Consider the following 21,127-nt stretch of genomic DNA (forward strand, 5'->3'; position numbering starts at 1 on the left):
TGGGATTGGGGGCAAGGTATTGACTTGGATAGAGAACTGGTTGGCAAACAGAAAGCAAAGAGTTGGAATAAACGGCTCTTTTTCCGAGTGACAGGCAGTGACTCGTGGGGTACCGCAGGGATCGGTCCTTGGACCCCAGCTATTCACAATATATATTAATGATCTGGATGAGGGAACTAGATGTAATATCTCCAAGTTTGCAGATGACACAAAGCTGGGTGGGCGTGTGTGCTGTGAGGAGGATGCCGAGAAACTCCAGTATGATTTGGACAGGTTGGGTGATTGGGCAGAAGCATGGCAGATGCAATATAACGTGGATAAATGCGAGGTTATACACTTTGGTGTCAAAAACAGGAAGGCAGATTATTATCTGAATGGCAATAGATTGGGAGAAGCGGAAGTGCAACAAGACCTAGGCGTCCTTGTGCACCAGTCGCTGAAAGTAAGCATGCAGGTGCAGCAGGCGGTTAAGAAGGCAAATGGTATGTTGGCCTTCGTAGCGAGAGGGTTTGAGTACAGGAACAAGGATGTCTTGCTGCACTTGTACAGGGCCTTGGTGAGACCACATCTTGAGTATTGTGTGCAGTTTTGGTCGCCTTATCTGAGGAAGGATGTTCTTGCCATGGAAGGAGTTCAGCGAAGATTCACCAGGCTGATACCTGGGATGGCATGAATGATGTACCAGGAGAGATTGGGTCGATTGGGCTTGTACTCGCTGGAGTTTAGAAGAATGAGAGGGGATCTCATCGAAACTTATAAAATTCTAACAGGACTAGACAGACTAGATGCAGGGAGGATATTCCCGATGATCGGGGAGTCCAGAACCAGGGGTCACAGTCTAAGGATAAGGGGTAAGCCATTTACGACAGAGATGAGTAGGAATTTCTTCACCCAGAGAGTGGTGAACCTGTGGAATTCTCTACCAAAGAAGGCAGTGGAGGCCAATTCATTAAATGTATTCAAGAAGGAGTTGGATATATTTCTTAAGGCTAAAGGGATCAAGGGATATGGAGAGAAGGCAGGAACAGGGTACTGAATTTGGATGATCAGCCATGATCTTATTGAATGGCAGAGCAGGCTCGAGGGGCCGAATGGCCTACTCCTGCTCCTATCTTCTATGTTTCTATGTTTTTATGTTTCTTATACCTTCTCCCTTCCCTCTGTCCAGGGCATCAAACACCCCTTCCAGGTGAAACAGCGATTTACTTGTACTTCCTGCAATTTAGTATCCTGTATTCACTGCTCACGATGTGGTCTCTTCTACATTGGGGAAACCAAACGCAGATTGGGTGACCGCTTTGCGGAACACCTCCGTTCAGTCCGTAAGGGGGACCCCGAGCTCCCGGTCGCCTGTCACTTTAATTCACCGCTCCATTCCCACTCGGACCTCACCGTCCTCCGCCTCTTGCATTGTTCCACGGAAGCTCAGGGTAAGCTCGAGGAACAGCACCTCATCTTTCAATTAGGCACTTTACAGCCTTCTGGACTCAACATAGAGTTCAACAATTTCAGATCATAACCTCAGCCCATATCACATATATATATATACATATACATATATATATATTCCCTTTTTTTTATCCACACTTTCGTCTGGGCTTTTTCCTTCCCTCCCACATGGCAGCTGTCCTTCATTCTGCCCGGGCCATTCACACTTCATCCAGAGCCATCCTTTGTTCCTTGAATCTCTCTCAATGTCTCTCAATCTCTCCTGCTTTCTATCCTATCTCTGACCTTCCCTCTTGTTCTTTCAGCCCCTCCCTCTTTTCCCAGCCCCCACTTTCTTTAAAATCTATTCCCTTTTCCTGCTTTTTTTCCAGTTCTGACGAAGGGTCCCAGACCTGAAACATTAACTCTGTTTCTCTCTCCACGGATGTTGTCCTGGCCTGCTGAGTATTTCCAGCATTTTCTGTTGTTATTTCGGATTTCTAGCATCCGTAGTATTTTGCTATCGTATTTATGCAAACTTTCCTCATAATTTAATCAAAGCCTTGGTATCATTCTGGTGAATCTCTGCTGCACCCCCTTCAGAAATGTGGACCAGGACACTTCCATTCTCTTCGTCGCATAGCGCCAAGAGATCTTTAATGTCCAAAATGCTGGAACTGGCCAAAGGCTGACACTTCATCTGTAGGATGGTACGTCTGCCAATGCTGCACTCCCTCAGTATTGCCTGTCTAGATTATGGCCCAAAGTTACTGGGTCCCTGATGTGATGGGGGACATGCAGCAGGATGGGACTAGGAGGTTGAGCCTGACGGAACTCCCAGGGTCAGCTAATTCCTACAATCCTGGCAGGACATGGGTGGGGTTCTAACCAGCAGTGGGCCGGGTATGCTAGGGAGGGAACGGAAAATTCCGGAAAGGCGTGGAATAAGGGCGTTATATAATAGGCTGCGTGCAGTTAAAGGGTGAGAAGGCTCTTGCAAGAGGGAATGAAATGACAGCTGCAACAAAAGGGTATAGGCGAGCAGCTAACCTCTCAGAGTCTGATGTCAGAGGGCCATTGTTCCAAATTAGGGAAAGGAGGGATACCATAGTTGGAGAACCAGGAAAGAAGCCATCACATGGACCAGTACAATCCAGGAGGTGGCTGTGAGTGGGATCTCATAACCCTAATGGCCCATGGGGCATCACTGGGCATCCTTAGTCCCCCAGTAACAGAACACTGGCAGGTTTCTGCCTCAACCATATGGAGCAGCAATAAGAAGAGAAGATGCTCGCAGAGGGAGGAGGAGAAGGGGCAAGGGGGCTCTCAGTCGGAGGCCATACCCACCTAGGGTCTTCCGAGAGCACTTCTCCTACCTGCACGTAAGCAAGGAGCAGTGTATTAGGAGGCACCACTTCACCAAGGAGGTGGTCACAGAACTCTGCTACCTCCTGGAACCAGACCTGCAGCCTCAGAGCAGGGTGACAACAGGGCTGCCAATGGCCCTCAAGGTCACCGTGAGCCTCAATTTTTTTTGCCACCGGATCTATCCAGTCTGGAGCAGGAGACATAGCTAACATCTCCCAGTTCGCCATCCATTGCTGCATCCGGGATCTCACAGAGGCTCTCTACTCCAGGAGAAGGGGTAACATTGTCTTCTCTCTGAACAGAGAGAGGCAGGAGGTGCGCACATGTGGCTTTGCCAGGATAGCAGGCTTCCCCATGGTTCCATAACTGCAAATTCTACCGCTCACTTAATGTGTAATTGTTGTGCGACCACGCCCAGCACATCATGATGGTGAATGCCCGCTATCCTGGCAGCAGTCATGATGCTTTCATCCTGCTCCAGTCCGGTGTGCCAGCACATCAAATCCAAGTGTGGTTGCTTAGAGACAAGAGCTATCCACTCCGCATCTGGCTGATGACTCCCCTCTCAACCCCACCACTCGTGGCTAGCACTCATATAATGAGAGCCATGCTGCCACCAGCAACATCATCAAGCAGACAGACCATCGGGGTGCTCAAAGCAACGGTTCCACTGCCTTGACCGCTCAGGAGGAGCCCTCCAGTATATGGCAGACCGGTTTTCCCATTTTGTGGTGGTCTGCTGCATGCTGCACAACTTGGCCATCATGAGGGTGCAGCCCTTGCCACCACGGGTTCCGGGACCACCTCAGGAGGAGGAGGAGGAGGAGGAGACAGGCAGCTGATCTCTGTTCCAGACGGGCTGTCCATGAGTGCCTCATCACATTCCAGTTCCAGTGAATGAAACCCCAGATCCCCGTTGCTCACCACTCCCCATCTTACCATCCCTATGTAACGGAGCATATGGCAGGCTTGCCATTGCACCAAGCATTTCTGTGTGCATGCCCATCACCCTTCTTCTCAAGGCCGCCCCATTGAGGTAACAGAACTTGTGCGCGAACTCACAACCCGGGGAGCTGACACCTGAGCTAGCCTTTCCCCCTGACCTGGCTACAACCCACTCATGCCCGGTAAATCATCATGTGCAGATCCAACCTCTACACTACTCTCTAAAGTCTGCGCAGTGCTATTTTCTGAGCTGGTGCCTGCGAGTGTCAGATGCAGTGACGGTGTCTCTTCTTCTCCTTCACTCTCCTTCTCCATGACTTTGGGGACTGGCTGTGCTGGTGGGACTTCTTGGGGGAGAAAGAAGTGTAGTTTGCACCACCCGTTAGCACCACGAGATGGCGCTAAAACGCCATTGAGAGCTTTAACACCACCTGCGCCACACGCCATATCGGTGTTGCCGGTAGCGCTGCTGATGAATGCGATCACCAGGGACCTCGCCATCACAGAGATCATGACTTCAGTGAGTGTGCAACGCTCACTTGATGCTGATCTCCCAACTTCGTTACAGCCAATTAAATTATCGGCTGGAGAAAACAGCGACAGCTTCAGGTGGCGTGCAACAGCAGGAAGCCGACTCCAACGACGCTATGTGAAGGGATCGTCACCAATCCCTCGGACCTGACAGGTTTTTACAGTTTCATAGAATCATAGAATGGTTACAGCATGGAAGCAGGCCATTCGGCCCGTCAAGCCTGTGCCGGCTCTCTGCAAGAGCACTTCAGCTAGTCCCACTGCCCCGCCCTTTCCCCATAGCCCTGCAAATGTTTTTCTTTCAAGTACTTATCCAACTCCCTTTTGAAAACTGTGATTGAGTCTGCCTCCACCGCCCTATCAGGCAGTGCGATCCAGATCATAACCACTCACTGCATAAAAAGTTTCTCCTCATGTCGCCTTTGGTTCTTCTGCCAATCACCTTAAATCTGTGTCCTCTTGTTCTCGACCCTTCCGCCAATGGGAACAGTTTCCCTCTATCTACTCTGTCCAGACCCCTCATGATTTTGAACACCTCCATCAAATCTCCTCTCAACCATCTCTGCTCTAAGGAGAACAGCCCCAGCTTCTCCAGTCTTTCCACGTAACTGAAGTCCCTCATCCCTGGAATCATTCTCGTAATTTTTTTCTGCACCCTCTCTAAGACCTTCACATCCTTCCTAAAGTGCGGTGCCCAGAATTGGACACAATACTCCAGTTGAGGCCGAACCAGTGTTTTATAAAGGTTCATTATAATTTCCTTGCTTTTGTACTCTATGCCTCTATTTATGAAGCCCAGGATCCCGTATGCTTTTTTAACCCCACTTTCAGCCTGCCCTGCCACTTTAATGATTTGTGCACATATACCTCCAGGTCCCTGTTCAGGTACCCCCTTTAGAATTGTACCCTTTAGTTTATATTGCCTTTCTTTGTTCTTCTTACCAAAATGTATCACTTCGCACTTTGCTACGTTAAATTTCATCTGCCATGTGTCCGCCCGTTCCACCAGCCTGTCTATGTATTCTTGAAGTCTATCACTATCCTCCGCACTATTCACGATACTTCCAAGTTTTGTGTCATCTGCAAATTTTGAAATTGTGCCCTGTACACCCAAGTCCAAGTCATTAATAAATATCAAGAAAAGCAGTGGTCCTAGTACCGACCCCTTGGGAACATCACTGTATACCTTCCTCCAGTCTGAAAAACAACCGTTCACCACTACTCTCTGTTTCCTGTCACTTGGCCAATTTTGTATCCATGCTGCCACTGTCCCTTTTATTCCATGGGCTTCAACTTTGTTGGCAAGCCTATTAGGCAGCACTTTATCAAACGCCTTTTGGAAATCGATGTACACCACGTCAACCGCAATGCCCTCATCAACCCTCTCTGTTACCTCATCAAAAAACTCAATCAAGTTCGTTAAACATGATTTGCCTGTAACAAATCCATGCTGGCTTTCCTTAATTAATCCACTTGTCCAAGTGACTGTTAACTTTGGCCCTGATTATCATTTCTAAATGCTTCCCCACTACTGAGGTTAAACTGACTGGCCTGTAGTTGCTGGGTTTATCTTTACACCCTTTTTTGAACAAGGGTGTAAAGTTTTAATTCTCCAGTCCTCTGGCACCACCCCCGTATCTAAGGAGGATTAGAAGATTATGGCCAGTACCTCTGCCTTTTTGGTCCCTAGCTGACCCCACCCCTCCTCTTACCACCCGTTTACTATTTACAGGTATATGCCGAGAGAAGTCTTTTGAAATCTCTTTTATGTTAGCTGCCAATCTACTCTCATACTCTCTCTTTGCTCCTCTTATTTTCTTTTTCACTTCCCCTCAGAACTTTCTATATTCAGCCTGATTCTCACTTGTATTCTAAACCTGACTTCTGTCATACATTCTCTATTTCTGCTTCATCTTACTGTCTATCTCTTTCATCATCCAGGGAGCTCTGACTTTGCTTGCCCTACCCTTCCCCATTCGTGGGAATGTACCTCGGCTGCCAATCTATTCTCATACTCTCTCTTTGCTCCTATTTTCTTTTTCACTTCCCTCTGAACCTTCTATATTCAGCCTGATTCCCACTTTTATTCTCAACCTGACTTCTGTCATACGCCCCCTTTTTCTGCTTCATCTTACTCTCTATCTCTTTTGTAATCCAGGGAGCTCTGACTTTGCTTGCCCTACCTTTCCCCCTCATGGGAACCATCTCCTCATTAAAGGCAGCCCATTGTTCTATTACAGTTTTGCCTGCCAATCTTTGATTCCAATTTACCCACTGAAATCGGTCTTCCTTCAATTAAGTATTTTTACTCTAGTTTTCTCCCTGTCCTTTTCCATAGCTAATCTAAACCTTATGATGCTATGATCATTGTTCCCTTCATATTCCCCTACTGACACTTGCTCCACTTGACCCACCTCATTCCCCAGAACCAGATCCAGCAATGCCTCCTTCCTCATTGGTCAGGAAACATACCGATCAAGAAAGTTCTCCTGGACCCACTTCAGAAATTCTTCCCCCTCTCTGCCCTTTACACTATTACTATCCCAGTCTATATTAGGATAATTGAAGTCCCCCAATATCACTACTCTATAGTTCTCGCACCTCTCTGGAATTTCCCTGCAAATTTGCTCCTCTATATCATTCCCACTAGTAAAGCCCTGGAGCAACCCACCAATTTCCTGCTCAGAGCCCAATGCCCACCACCACACCCCCACCCCCGACTATAGAACGGCCTTTGCTGCAAATAACCATCCACAGGAGAAACAGCCGCATCACCTCACTTCCGGGTGAGGGAAGGCAGGAGGACCAGGATCATGCTTGGTGCAGTGTTACTGCCTGGCCACCAGGTGTCACTGGCACTTCATTCACTAACTACATCAGTGACAGCGAGTGGCCAGGCAGCAACACCGCACCAAGCATTTGTTCTCATTGCGCCCTGTCTGGAGTTATTGGGGTAGGAATTCATCCTGGGCAGTAGCAGAAAACGGGCAGTAGAGCATCGATAATTTTAATTTCCATTGACCAAGATATACCCCATAACATGTTGCAGCACAGAAACAGGCCATTCAGCCCATCAGCTCTGAGCTGGTGTTCCCTCCTCACGAGTCACCTCGTCTAACCCTACTCACCTGCTCGCCCCTCATACCATATAAAAAAGCAGACACGGGGACGAGGGACAAGCGCATTAAGAGCCTGGATGTGAAGTCCGCTAATCAGTGTTGACCCATTTGAAATACAGGAAACTTTGTTATATCCGGCACTGACGGGACCGAGCTGTTGCCGATCTATCAAAACTGCCGGACATACAAAGTTAATGTTGAAGCATACAGAGGTTTTCATCTCCGTATCTGACAACAAACACTGTTGCTTAGCAACAGCTTGTAAACAGTCTGCCCGTACCTTGGAATCATCTCTGTAGCTTAGCAACAGCTTCAGAGAGACTTTCCAGAGCCCGACTGTTGAAAACAAAGCCACGAGAAGAAAAAAAACCTAATAAAACGGCTCCTGATTTCTGCCGGTAGATCGAGGTTTCCAGACATACAGCCTCCGGATAAACCAAAGTTTCCTGTAACTAGTAAAACCTGTTAAGACTTTGTATGTCAATGCTGCCGATTGTAATTTCTACTCTCTGCAATCCTATATTGGACTATAAAATTCAAAACGAGCTTCAGAATCCAAGGTCCAATGCTCCACATAAGAGTCTGAGCACGGTGCTGTGGGTTTCATTCCTCCCATGTGCTCATTTTGCTGCACTTGTATTCAGATAAATCCCTGTCTGTTAAACCAGTTAATGTCTGTGTTAGACTAGCAGAGACAGGAATATATGCAAACCTGTCTAAAAATAACAGAGAGAGGGAATGGAATCCACTGGCGTCAGTATTTGGGGCAGATTTTACAGACTAGCGCTCCGGCAACAAAGCTTCAAACCACGGGAGAAAACCCTGCTGGCAATTCAGGGGCAGTGGTCAATATTCCCCAACAGCCGTCAGTCCCTCTATTCAGCAGTGTAGGAGGTAACCTTTCCAATGAAGCTCAACACCAGCTCGAGGAACAGCACCTCATCTTTTGATTAGGCATTTTACAGCCTTCTAGCATTAACATTGAATTTAACAACTTTAGGAGAAACATTCAATAGCTTAGCACCTCCCGTTAGCGCCTGCAGATGGCGGTAATGGGGTGCTGATGCAGTAGCGCCGGGGTGAGGCGAATCCAGCGCCGCACAGCAAATTGGTCCCCCCATTACACCGCCGCGGACTTCAACGCCAGGCAGACCGCGATGCCAGTGAGGCTCACTGGGCGCCAATCTGGAAAATTCATTGTCACCTTAGTGCCTCGACCAGACAGCGACAGGGAGAGCTGGCATGCAGCTGCAGGAAGCTGGCTCCAGTGACGTTATTTAAAGGCATTGGTATTAATCACTCACAGCTGTCAGGGCAGGTTAGTTTCAATGGCTTCTTGTCAGTTTCACCCAGTGGAGCAATTTGTATGAGTAATTTCAAGCTTCTTTTGTATCAGCAGTCTTCTGGCAAGTGCAAAGTAGCTAAATTTATTGCTCAAAGATTCACACTGCTGCACTTGGCAACATTAATGGGGGCTGTACTGACATGCCACCTCACCCTCCGGGTTCTATGGTGGAGGGAGCGTAGGCAGTGAGAAATACAGGAACACGTGCACAGAAAGATGAGGAGGGACATCAGGGCTTTTACCAGGGGGCCTTACCCTCTGAGGGTATTCCGACAGCACTTCTCCTACCTTCCATTAAGCGAGGAGCAGTGTATTAGACGGCTTCGCATCACCAAGGTAGTGGTTACAGAACTCTTTCAATTCCTCCAAACAGACCTCCAGCCTCAGACTAGGATGACTTAAACCCCAGATCCCTTTTGCCCACCACATGCCCATCATACCATCCCTGTGTCATGCCAAATCACAGCGTCCTTCTGGGTGCAAAGGTAAAATGAGAGAGACCACAAAATATTGCAAACTCCATTAATAAATTTATGCATAAACATATCACACATATCACAATCATTCTAATAACTAATGACCCTTGTGCCTGCCATAGTTGAATAGCTGTCATTGTGTGCAAGGCGTGAGATATGGGAGTGAGTGTTGGTAGGTAACGATTGTTGGTGGGTGAGCGCTGGGGGTGTGGTGCTTTGGGCAGTGTGTGAAGCTTGTGGTACAGCTGGTGGTATGTAGCATTTGTTGAAGTCTTCACTCACCCTGACCACCTGACTGAGGTGGATCTGCCATGAGCACACCTGCTTCAGTCCTCCGGCTCCTTCTCCTTGTTGTGCCTTTCCTTGCTGAGGTAGCTGCACAGCCAGCAATGCTGAGAATGAGGTGTTACAGTATCAATAAACCTCCCCTTTAAGTACTGGGAAAAGCCTGTAGCTTTGAGTGTAACGCCACTGAGCTAGGCCTTTAAGACTTGATTTAGCGCCCCAATCATTTCTTTGCACAGTGAGAATGAATTTTGCGTGCAGTCTAAAGCATGAGCGTCTGACCGCTAATTCTAAATTTTTTCTAAAGATACCGCTCACTCCTGGGCTATAGACCTTAACCACTGCTCCCATTTCCTCTCAGACAGCAGGTGCTGGCAATGTAAGATGGCTGTCCCAGAGCCATTGGGAGTGGGGGAGGTGCGGGCTGGTACTTGGGGTGGGGAACCCCTATCGGTACATGGCCTGGAGGGTGGTCCACATCCCTGGGGTCTACCTACCTTTCCTTCTCCACATTCCCGGGCCATGGGAACCTTCTCCTCTTTGTCAGATTTTTCATGCTTTCCTCCCCCATGGCTATTCTGCTGTAACCATTTACACCTCCTTTGGACCCATCTTTTGTTTCTGTACTTGTCCCACTATTACCCCCCTTTGCCTTGCACCATCATCCCTTTTGCCATTTAATCACTGCCCTCCACCCCATTACAGAATGTCCCTTTTGTTCTTTCCTCCCCTCCCTCCCGCCCTCTTTCCCTGGCTCTGTCCTTGTTTAAACACGATTCATCTCGAACATTTCCCAGTTCTGACAAAAGGTCATTGACCTGAAACGTGACCTCTGTATCTCTCTCTCCACAGAGACTGCCTGACCTGCTGAGTATTTCCAACATTTTCTGTCTTTATTTCAGATTCCCAGCATCCGCAGTATTTTCCTTTTGCTTTAGTGTGTACTGAGAGCCTGGTAGACCTCCTGGGAGGTCATTTTGACTTTTGCAGATAGAGTAAAATGTGCGAGATTGGCTCGGCCAATCGTTAAATACCCTTCCTGATTTTTTGTTTCCATGACTTGAACGGAAATGAAAATGGGGCGAGGTGTATAACAGCAGCTGAGCCGACATCACTCCGTTTACACTGTAGCCCAAATATAAAGTCTACCCGCCCACCCCCAGTGTCAGAACCTGGGGTCTAATGCTCTCCCGATTCTCAGTAACGTTGAAGACCATGGAAATTAAAATGGGGATAGATGTAAAACCGGCTGGCTACTCTCTATCACCCGTTTTACATTGTTACACCAAGTCAAAGTGACCCCCCCCCCCAGTGTGTGTGATGTCGGGGGTTTCAGTTTAATGATTTGCTCCCTTATTTAATAACGGTTTATGGATCCCCCCCTATTGTGGGACTGGACTGCTCCTGGTATTGTTTGGGGAGCGTGTTAACTGTCCTTATAGTAAGGGTGGGTTTCAATGGCTATTATGGAATTAGAGTATTATGTCGAGTGGGTAACAAATGTTTTGCACACCACACTTAGCAGAATGAGAATGGCATGTCTTTCGCCACTCGTGCTCTGGTGCAGGATCTCTGAAGTGTACTTTTTCCTCTGATTGACATTTCAAGCACTATTATTCCTGGATCATTACTGCTCACCATCTGCAAAGAGAATACAGCTCAGCAGCAGTTTTGAATTTCATTTCTACTTTGTGGTAGCTTGACGCGTTTAAAAGTAACCAACCCCAGGAAGAAATGTGCTAATGCCTCTAAAGACTGGTGCTAGGCCTGTGTGTGGAACTTCAGCCAGGTCCAGTTGCAGCCTCCACGGGGATCTGTTTCTGACTGGGGGCACGGGGCTGCTCCAGTTATTTCCGATCGACTCGCAGACTTTGGAACGATGATCATCAGGCACAGACTCTGTGACCCGCAACACGAACGCTTTGCTGAATTCAAACGGCATTTCAGGATCTCTGCTCCCAGAGCAAAGTTATGCGTGCACGTGTAATGGTTTGGAAGTAAAGGTAAATGCATGAGCATTTCACAAGACTAGCGTTCAAAAGGAACTGATGTCTTGGCTGCAGAGATGAAAGAAAGAAAAGAAAGACCATTTATATAGCACCTTTCACAACCTCAGGACCTCCCAAAGTGCTTTAAAACCAACGAAGTACTTCTGAAGTGTAGTCACTGCTGCAATGTAGGAAACACAGCAGCCTCTTTGTGCACAGCAAGCTTCACAAATAGTAATGTGATCATGAACAACTCTTTTTTTATTTGTTTATGGGATGTGGGCGTCGGTGGCAAGGCCAGCATTTATTGCCCATCCCTACTTGCCCTTGAGAAGGTGGTGGTGAGCCGCCTTCTTGAACCGCTGCAGTCCGTGTGGTGAAGGTACTCCCACAGCGCTGTTAGATAGGGAATTCCAGGATTTTGACCTAGCGATGATGAAGGATCGGCGATATACTTCTAAGCCAGGATGGTGTGTGACTTGGAGGTGGTGGTGTTCCCATGCGCCTGCTGCACTTGTCCTTCTAGGTGGAAGAGGTCACGGGTTTGGGAGGTGCTGTCAAAGAAGCCTTCGTGAGTTACTGCAGTGCATCTTGTAGATGGTACACAATGCAGACATGATGTGCCGGTGGTGGAGGGAGTGAGTGTTTAAGGTAGTGGGTGGGGTGCCATTCAAGCAGGCTGCTTTGTCCTGGATGGTGTCGAGCTTCTTGAGTGTAGTTGGAGCTGCACTCATCCGGGCAAGTGGAGAGTATTCCATCACACTCCTGAATTGTGCCTTGTAGATGATGGAAAGGCTTTGGGGAATCAGGAGGTGAGACACTCGCCACAGAATACTCAGCCTCTGACTTGCTCTTGTTGCCACAGTATTTATGTGGCTAGCCCAGTTAAGTTTCTGGCCATCTGTTTTTAGGTATTGTTTGAGGGATAAGTATTGTCCGGCACACCAGGGATAGCTCCCCTGCTCTTCTTTGACTAGTGCCACGGGATCTTTTATGTCCACCTGAGAGGGCAAATGGAGTTTTGGCTTAACATCTCATCTGAAAGACGGTACCTCCGACAGTGCAGCATTTCCCTCAGTACTGTACTGGAGTGTCAGCTTAGATTATGTGCTCAAGCCTCTGGAGTGGGACTTGAGCCCATGATCTTCTGATTCAGAGGTGAGAATGCTACCACTGAGCCACGGCTGACACAACTTTCATGTAGGCCCCACTCATGATGATGGATGACCTGAGAGAAGGGGTTAGATTTTTGTCAACTCCGCCCAAGTGGAAATCTGAAGGAGCGGATCACTCTCCCTTTATAGAACCCACCAAAAGGAGCAGGGGTCATCCCCCGGGTCCCGCAAGGAAAGCATATATATCCCCAGCTGTGATTTCACTCCCCTCCACTCCCCTGCCCCCGATCGCAGGAACCCCCTCGGGACAGTCCTGCGGACAATCCCATCACTCAGCTGCTATCCTAGGGTCACCTCCAGGCCCTGCGATTTCCCGCCGCATGTTAAAATATCCCGGGCCTCCTTTATGCAGCAGTGGGTGAGGTTTGAACTGACACCAAAACTCGTCCTCTGAAAACTGGGCCATAAAACCTGGCCCTGCCTACTGGAAATGAGCTTGTCTCATTAAAGGAAGAAATTTAACTTCCAGCTGGGATGACCTTCCGAAAGTAACAGCCAGGTCTCATTTACATCCTGCTGGCCAGCTGCCTGCCCTCGGGAGTGCTGCACTGTCAGAGGTGCTGTCACTTGGATGAGATATTAAACTGAGACCCTGTCTGCCTGTTCAGGTGGATGTGAAAGATTCTGTACTGTTTCTGTTCCTATGTTCCTATGTTATTGCAAAGAAGAGCAGGGTAGTTCTTTTGGTGCCCTGGTCAACGTTTATCCCTCAACGAACATCACCAAAGACACATTAACCAGCCATTCCGCTCAGTGCTGTTTGTGGGATCATTCCGTACGGTGCAGATTAGCTGCTGTGTTTGTCTACAACACAACGGTAACTTGGGGGTCGCCAACCCTCCACGTTGTCCTGGAGTCTCCAGGAATTGAAGATTAATCTGCGGCGAGGAAACCGGGAGAAGAATCACAGGGGCATTAAAATTATTTTTTGATTTATTTCATTTACTTTGAACTTATTTTTGTTTATTATTTATAAAAACATTAGAGACAGGGAAAAAAGGCTGTTTGGCTGACAGTAAAGAATCATCCAATCAGGTAATGAAGAGTCTGCTCGCTTCCAATTGGCTGTGAGGATGGACGTGTCGGGCAACCAATGGTGGGAGTGTGGGGGCGGGGCGGTTGGAGGCGGAGGTCAATCCTCCAGGAATAAGTCCAACCAGAGCTGGCATCCCTGCAGTGACTACACTCCAAAAGGAGTTCACTGGTTGTGATGCACTTTGGGATGTTCCGAGGATGGGAAAGGCGTTGTATAAATGCAGGTCCTTTCGTCCTTTCTCTCCCCAGTGAGTAGGAGAACAGCATGGGAGCAAAGCTATTGCAGCATCGGGTACGCAAGAGTTTTAATAGAGTCCTTGCACACTGTTCTCAGGAGCCTTGGCTCCATATCATTCTCTTGCTTCCTTTCGCTCGGTTTTTCTAAACTGTTTATTTATGGCAAAGGTTGAAATAGACAAAGAAGGGGCCAGAGAAAGTGACAAATAGAAAGGTAGAGAGGTTTCAATAAACCTTCAGAGGATTTGAGGCCATTAACCTCGGGTGACACTCCAGTGCAGTACTGAGGGAGCGCTGCACTATCAGAGGTTCCGTCATTCGGATGGGATGTTAAGCCGAGATCCCGTCTGCTTTCTCAGATGGACGTAAAAGATCCCATAGCACTGTTTCAAAGAAGAGCAGGTGGGTTCTCCCCGATGTCCTGGGGCCAATATTTATCCCTCAACTAAAATCAATAAAACAGATGATCTGGTCATTATCCCATTGCTGTTTGTGAGAGCTTGCTGTGTGCAAATTAGCTGCCCTGTTTCCTACATTGCAAAAGTGACTAAACTTCAAAAGTATTTCATTGGCGGTAAAGTGCTTTAGGATGTCCTGGGGCCATGGAAGGTGCTGTATAAATGAAAGTTCTTTCTTTCTCCCTAAAGGAGAGATGGGCTGCACAAGTAATTATTTTGGCATCACAGTCTTTAGCTCACTGATCACTCTGTGCAGTGAACTGGCTGAGGTAGTCTACAGGTGTTGTAAGATATTGGGGCTTATTTGTTTCTTTATGAATCCTTTGACTATTAAAATATAAGCCACTGCTCAGGGGCCTGATCCAGTGAGACATGAAAGCCACTCAATGAGGAAGACCAGTGCATTAAGCTGACATCGCAATGATATCATATGGGAATCTGCGTGGGTCCGAGATATGTCTGCCTTTGTGAAGGAATAAGCCATATTCAGAAAAATACACCATTCTATGAAAGAACTCTAGCCTTATTAAAACATGACATACTAGGTTTGGGAATCTGGAAGCCTCAACAATGGAGAAGCTGTAAAGAGCATACAGGCTATTGAGATAAGATAAGTTGTTGACACTGAATCAATAACCTTATTGGAACAGGAGGTTGGAGGCTGCTGAAGTCTGCAACTTTGGAAAGAATACAATGGTACATCCTGTTAAGGTGTCCTAAATCACACTTCGGAAAGAAACACAGAAAACTAAGAAACATATGCCTTCGTAAAAGTGACATCAAATGAAACACAGGAGACACGATTCTGTGTTGCAACCAGCTGAGGCAAATAAGAATTGCATAGATCACCCCGGTTGAGGAGTTTTAATTTACATGTCGTAAAAAGACACCAACAGAAGACCTTGGTAAAAATGACATCAATTAGATGCACCTGCTGCTTACACCGTTTTTTATGATAAGCTTCGAACACCTAGGGTAGAGATATAATTCTTAATGCTACCAGCTGATCTAACTGTAAGAATAGCAGGGGTCAGCAGAAAAATGACTAGAGATAATTAGCTTACATCAGCAGAAAACTTCAAAGGAAATACCATTGAGAAAGGATATAAATATTGAACTTTCAAATGGGATGAGAGATTCGCTTGAAGGGGCAATGCGATTCTCGGCTTCAGAGGCAGGCTCTGTGTCTACACCTCTTTGTACCTCAGGTATCAAAAGGTATTTGATTTTGGTGGATATCCTGGAATAAAGACTTAGAACTGTAAAAAATGTAGCAAAGTTAAGATTTGAGAATAAGGATCTCTGATAATAGAATTGTAAGCTTTCTGTTTTTGGAACTGTTAATGTTGCGATTGAAACACCTACTGAAATTACATGTCAGTTCTTTAATAAATCTATATATTTTTAGAATTGTCTCACATAATACTTCTGTATCAAACTCACAAACTCAACCTCTTTCTGCTCTTTGGTGAGGAGTTACAGAAATCTGAGGGAGTTTTCCAGACCCTCATAATATCCGTAAGGTTACAGTCTAGCTGAACTTATTAAACATGCTATCTGGAGGACGGTAACATCTTCAGGTTGTTCCTTTCCTTTAGGGAGAGATAGTCTGCACCTTTAGACCCAATTAAGCATCCTTAGGATTCAGCTACCTTAAACTTTAGTTGAAAGTGAACATCTGAGGAATACGCCTGATCCGGGGTAGCCCTAAAGGGGCTAGGGCTAGTAACAATCCTTTCACCTTTTCGTGGGATATGTGGAACCTTCTTCCTTCCAGTCCTACTCAGGTCCCCTCCCTCACCTCTTTTTCTGGTACATTGATGACTGTATTGGTGCCGTTTCCTGCTCTCGCCCTGAACTGGAAAATCTCATTCACTTTGCTTCCAATTTCCACCCTTCCCTCACCTTCACATGGTCCATCTCCAACGCATCCCTTCCCTTCCTCGACTTCTCTGTCTCCATCTCTGGGGATAGGCTATTGACAAACATTCACTACAAGCCCACTGACTCCCACAGCTACCTGGACTACACTCCCTCCCACCCCGCTTCCTTTAAGGACTCTATTCCATTCCCCCAGTTTCTCTGTCTCCATCACATCCGTTCTGACAATACCAGCTTCCATACTAGTGCTTCCAATTTAAGAACATAAGAACATAAGAAATAGGAGCAGAAGTAGGCCATTCAGCCCTTCAAGCCTGCTCCACCATTCAATGAGATCATGGCTGATCTTCTGCCTCAACTCCATTCACTGGCCCTATTGCCATATCCCTTGATGCCCTTACTAGTCAGAAATCTATCGATTTCTGTTTTGAATATACCAATGACTGAGCCTCCACAGCCCTCTGGGGTAGAGAATTCCAAAGATTCACCACCCTCTGTGTGAAGAAATTTCTTCTCATCTCAGTCCTGAATGGCCTACCCTTTATCTTGAGGCTGTGGCCCCTGGTTCTAGACTCCCCAGCTAAGGGAAACATTCTCCCAGCATCCATCCTATCAAGCCCTGTAATAATTTTGTATGCTTCAATGAGATCCCCTCTCATTCTTCTGAATTCAAGAGAATACAGGCCTCGTTTACTCAATCTCTTCTCATACGACAGTCCCGCCATCCCAGGAATCAATCCCTTGAACCTTCATTGCACTCCCTCTATGGCAAGTATATCCTTCCTTAGGTAAGGAAACCAAAATTGTACACAGTACTCCAGGTGTGGTCTCACCAAGGCCATAATTGGAGTAGGCCTTCTTTACTCCTGTACTCAAATCCTCTTGTAATGAAGGCTAGCATACCATTTGCCTTCCTAATGGCTTGCTGCACCTGCACATTCACTTTCAGTGACTCATGTACAAGGACACCCAGGTCCCTTTGAGCATCTGCATTCCCCAATCTTTCACCATTTAGGAAATACACTGCCTTTCTGTTTTTTCTACCAAAGTGGATAACTTCACATTTATCCACATTATATTCCATCTGCCATGTTGTCGCGCACTCACTGAGCCTGTTGAGATCCCCTTGAAGCCTCTTCACATCCTCTTCGCAACTGACACTGCCACCTAGCTTTGTATCATCAGCAAATTTGGAAATGTTACATTTAGTCCCCTCGTCCAAATCATTGATATAGATTGTGAATAGCTGGGGCCCAAGCACCAATCCTTGCGGTACCCCACTAGTCACAGCCTGCCATCCTGAAAAAGACCCATTTATCTCTACTCTTTGCTTTCTGTCTGTTAACCAATACTCAATCCATGCTAGTATATTACCCCCAGTTCCATGTGCCCTAATTTTGTTCACCAACCTCTTGTGTGGGACCTTATCGAAGGCCTTCTGAAAATCCAGATACACCACATCTACCGGTTCCCCTTTGTCTACTCCACTGGTTACATTTTCAAAGAACTCCAATAGATTTGTCAAACAGGATTTCCCTTTCATAAATCCATGTTGACTCTGCCCAATCTTACTATTAGTTTCTAAGTGCCCAGTTATTGCATCCTTTATAATAGATTCCAGCATTTTCCCAACTACTGATGTGAGGCTAACAGGTCTGTAGTTCCCCATTTTCTCTCTCCCTCCTTTCTTAAATAGCGGGCTTACATTTGCTATCCTCCAATCTGCAGGAACCATTCCAGAATCTATAGCATTTTGGAAGATGGCAACCAATGTCTTCCTTTTTCCTCAACTGAGGATTCCCCTCTACTGTGGTTGACAGGGCCCTCAACCTTGTCTGTTCCAGTTCTAGCACTTCTGCTCGCACCCCTTCCCTCCCAGAACCACGACAAGGTTAACCTTGCCCTCACCTTCCACCCCACCAGCCTTTACATTCAACAGATCATCCTCTGCCATTTCCGCCACCTCCAGCATGATCCCATCACCAAACACATCTTGCCCTCACCTCCCCTTTCAGCATTCCGAAGGGACTGCTCCCTCCACGACACTGTGGTCCACTCCTCTATCACCCCCAACACCCCTTCCCCTTCGCCTGACACATTCCCGTGCAAGCGCAGGAGATGCAGCACCTGCCCGTTTACCTCCTCCCTTCCCGCTTTTCAGGGTCCCAAACACTCCTTCCAGGTGAAACAGCGATTTACTTGTACTTCGTGCAATTTAATATACTGTATTCACTGCCCACGATGTGGTCTCCTCTACATTGGGGAGACCAAAAGCAGATTGGATGACCACTTTGCGGAAAACCTCCTTTAAGTCCGGAAACATGACCCCGAGCTTCCGATCGCCTGTCACGTTAATTTTCCGCTCGACTCTCACTCTGACCTCTTTGCCCTCGGCCTCTTACACTGTTGCAACGAAGCTCAATGTAAGCTCGAGGGACAGCACCTCATCTTTCGATTAGGCACTTTACAGCCTTCTGGACTCAACATCAAGTTCAACAATTTCAGATCATAACCTCTGACCCTGTTTTTTTCACATGGCAGCTGTTGATGATTCTGCCGTTCCCAGTTACACCCCTTCTGGACTCCTCTTTTGTTTCTTTACTTGACCCATTACCAACTCCTTTTGCCTTGCATCATCATCCCTTTTGTCATTTAATCTCTCCTGCCTTCCATCCTATCACAGACCTTCCCTTTTGTTCTTTTCTCCCCTCCCCCCTTTTCCTGCCCCTGCACTTGCTTAAAAACTGTTACATCTCCAACTTATTCTCGTTCAGACAAAAGGTCATCGCCCTGAACCGTTAACTCTGTTTCTCTCTCCATAGATGCTGCCTGACCTGCTGAGTAGTCCCAGCATTTTCTGTTTTTATAACAATGATATCACATGCTATTTGAATCATTGAGGAATCTATTCCTTGCTGAGTAAATGGGATCGAGATTCTGTAGACTGTCAGAGAGAGAAAGCTCTATGGAAATTGCTGGTGGTGGATTTTAAAGGGCAAGAAGTTCAGTAAAGACAACCAAAGACTGAACTGGCCTCTGGCGGGGGGGGGGGCTGAGGTTTTCAGAGAGACATTTACGTTATTTTGCTGGCCTAGAGATTAAAATTGACTCTTTTATGTTGTCGTACGATACCCTGGCCTTCCACCCTTGGCATCTGGGTTTGAATCCAGCCAAGGTGAATGGGAACGAAGTCTCCTCTCTTCATTGGCTGAAAGGGTCCTCTGTGAAACATAAATACATAAGAAATAAGAGCAGGAGTCAGCCATTCGGCCCCTCGAGCCTGCTCTGCCTTTCAGTAAGATCATGGCTGATCTTCTACCTCATCTCCACTTTCCTGCACTATCCCCATATCCCTTGATTCCCTTAATATTCAAAAATCTATCGATTTCTGTCTTTAATATACTCAACGACTGAGCCTCCACAGCCCTCTGGGGTAGAGAATTCCAAAGATTCACCACCCTGAGTGAAGAAATTTCTACTCATCTCCGTCCTAAATGGCTGACCCCTTATTCTGAGACTGTGACCCCTGGGTCTAGACTCCCCAGCCAGGGGAAGCATCTTCCCTGAATCTACCGCGTCAAGCCCTGTAAGAATTGTGTATGTTTCAATGAGATCACCTATCGTTCTTCTAAACTCTTGAGAATATAGGCTTAGTCTACTCAATCCCTCCTCATAGGACAATCCCGCCATCCCAGGAACCAGTCTGGTGAACCTTCGTTGCACTCCCTCTAGGACAAGTATATCCTTCCTTAGGTAAGGTGACCAAAACTGTACACAATACTCCAGGTGTGGTCTCACCAGGGCCCTACATAATTGCAGTAAGAAATCTTGGGCTAGAAATTCAGTAGGCTTTGCGCCCAGTTTTCGCCCAAAGAGGGCTTTTGCGCCACTTGCTGAGCTTTCGCCGATATTCAGCGCTGCGGTAATGGCGGCGTTAGCCAGTAGCGCTGCGCCGCCACCGATGACGTCATCAGTGTGCGCAGTGCCCCGCTACCGGCCCAACCGCCATATTTAGTTGCGGCCGCCTCTTCCGCAGCAGCCGCAAACAGCGATCAGAAAACGGGGCCGTACTGTAGCCTTAGTGGGGCGCTTTAAGGTGGAGGTGCGGCCGGCCGCTTTTTCGGCGGCCGCCTGCCCGCACCTCCTTCCCCGGCCTCCTCCACCCCCCCCCCCGCGGCATTGCCGGCTGCTTTCCGCGAACCCGGCACTTCTCCGTGGTGCCGGGCTCATTTGCCGGCACTATCCAGCGGCGATCTCCCCGTTGCAGGCACCTCCCCCTTAAGAGAAGGAGGAGGCCTGCAGTACCGCAGCCTGCCGCTCCGCAGCGGGTGGCGCAGCGGCGCCTAGAGCGCTGAAATTCAGTTTCAGCGCCCCAAGCGGGGGCGGGCACACCCTGGAATAGCGCCCGGTTCCGACTTGGGGCGCATAAACTGAATATCCGACGGGCGCAACTGGCTCCGCACTCAGCGCTAACTTTTGGGCGCACGCCAGCTGGCGGGCCCAAAGTGAATTTCTAGGCCCTTTACTCTTATACTCAAATCCTCTTGTAATAAAGGCCGACATGCCATTTGCTTTCCTAATTGCTTGCTGTGCCAGCATGTGAACTTCCAGCGATTCGTGTACAAGGACACCCAGGTCCCTCTGAACACCAACATTTCCCAATCACTCATTATTTAAAAAATACTCTGCTTTTCTGTTTTTCCTACCAAAGTGGATAACTTCACATTTCTCCTCATTATTTCCATTTGCCATGTTCTTGCCCATTCACTTAGCCTGTCTATAGCCCCTTGAAATGAGTTTTCAATATGATTGGAGCGCTAATTCAAGTCTTTAAGCCCAAGCTCATTGGCATTATA

The sequence above is a fragment of the Somniosus microcephalus genome, chromosome 20, assembly GCF_052327205.1.
Source record: "Somniosus microcephalus isolate GS21.2 chromosome 20, FLI_Smic_1.0, whole genome shotgun sequence".
NCBI classification, from domain to species: domain Eukaryota; kingdom Metazoa; phylum Chordata; class Chondrichthyes; order Squaliformes; family Somniosidae; genus Somniosus; species Somniosus microcephalus.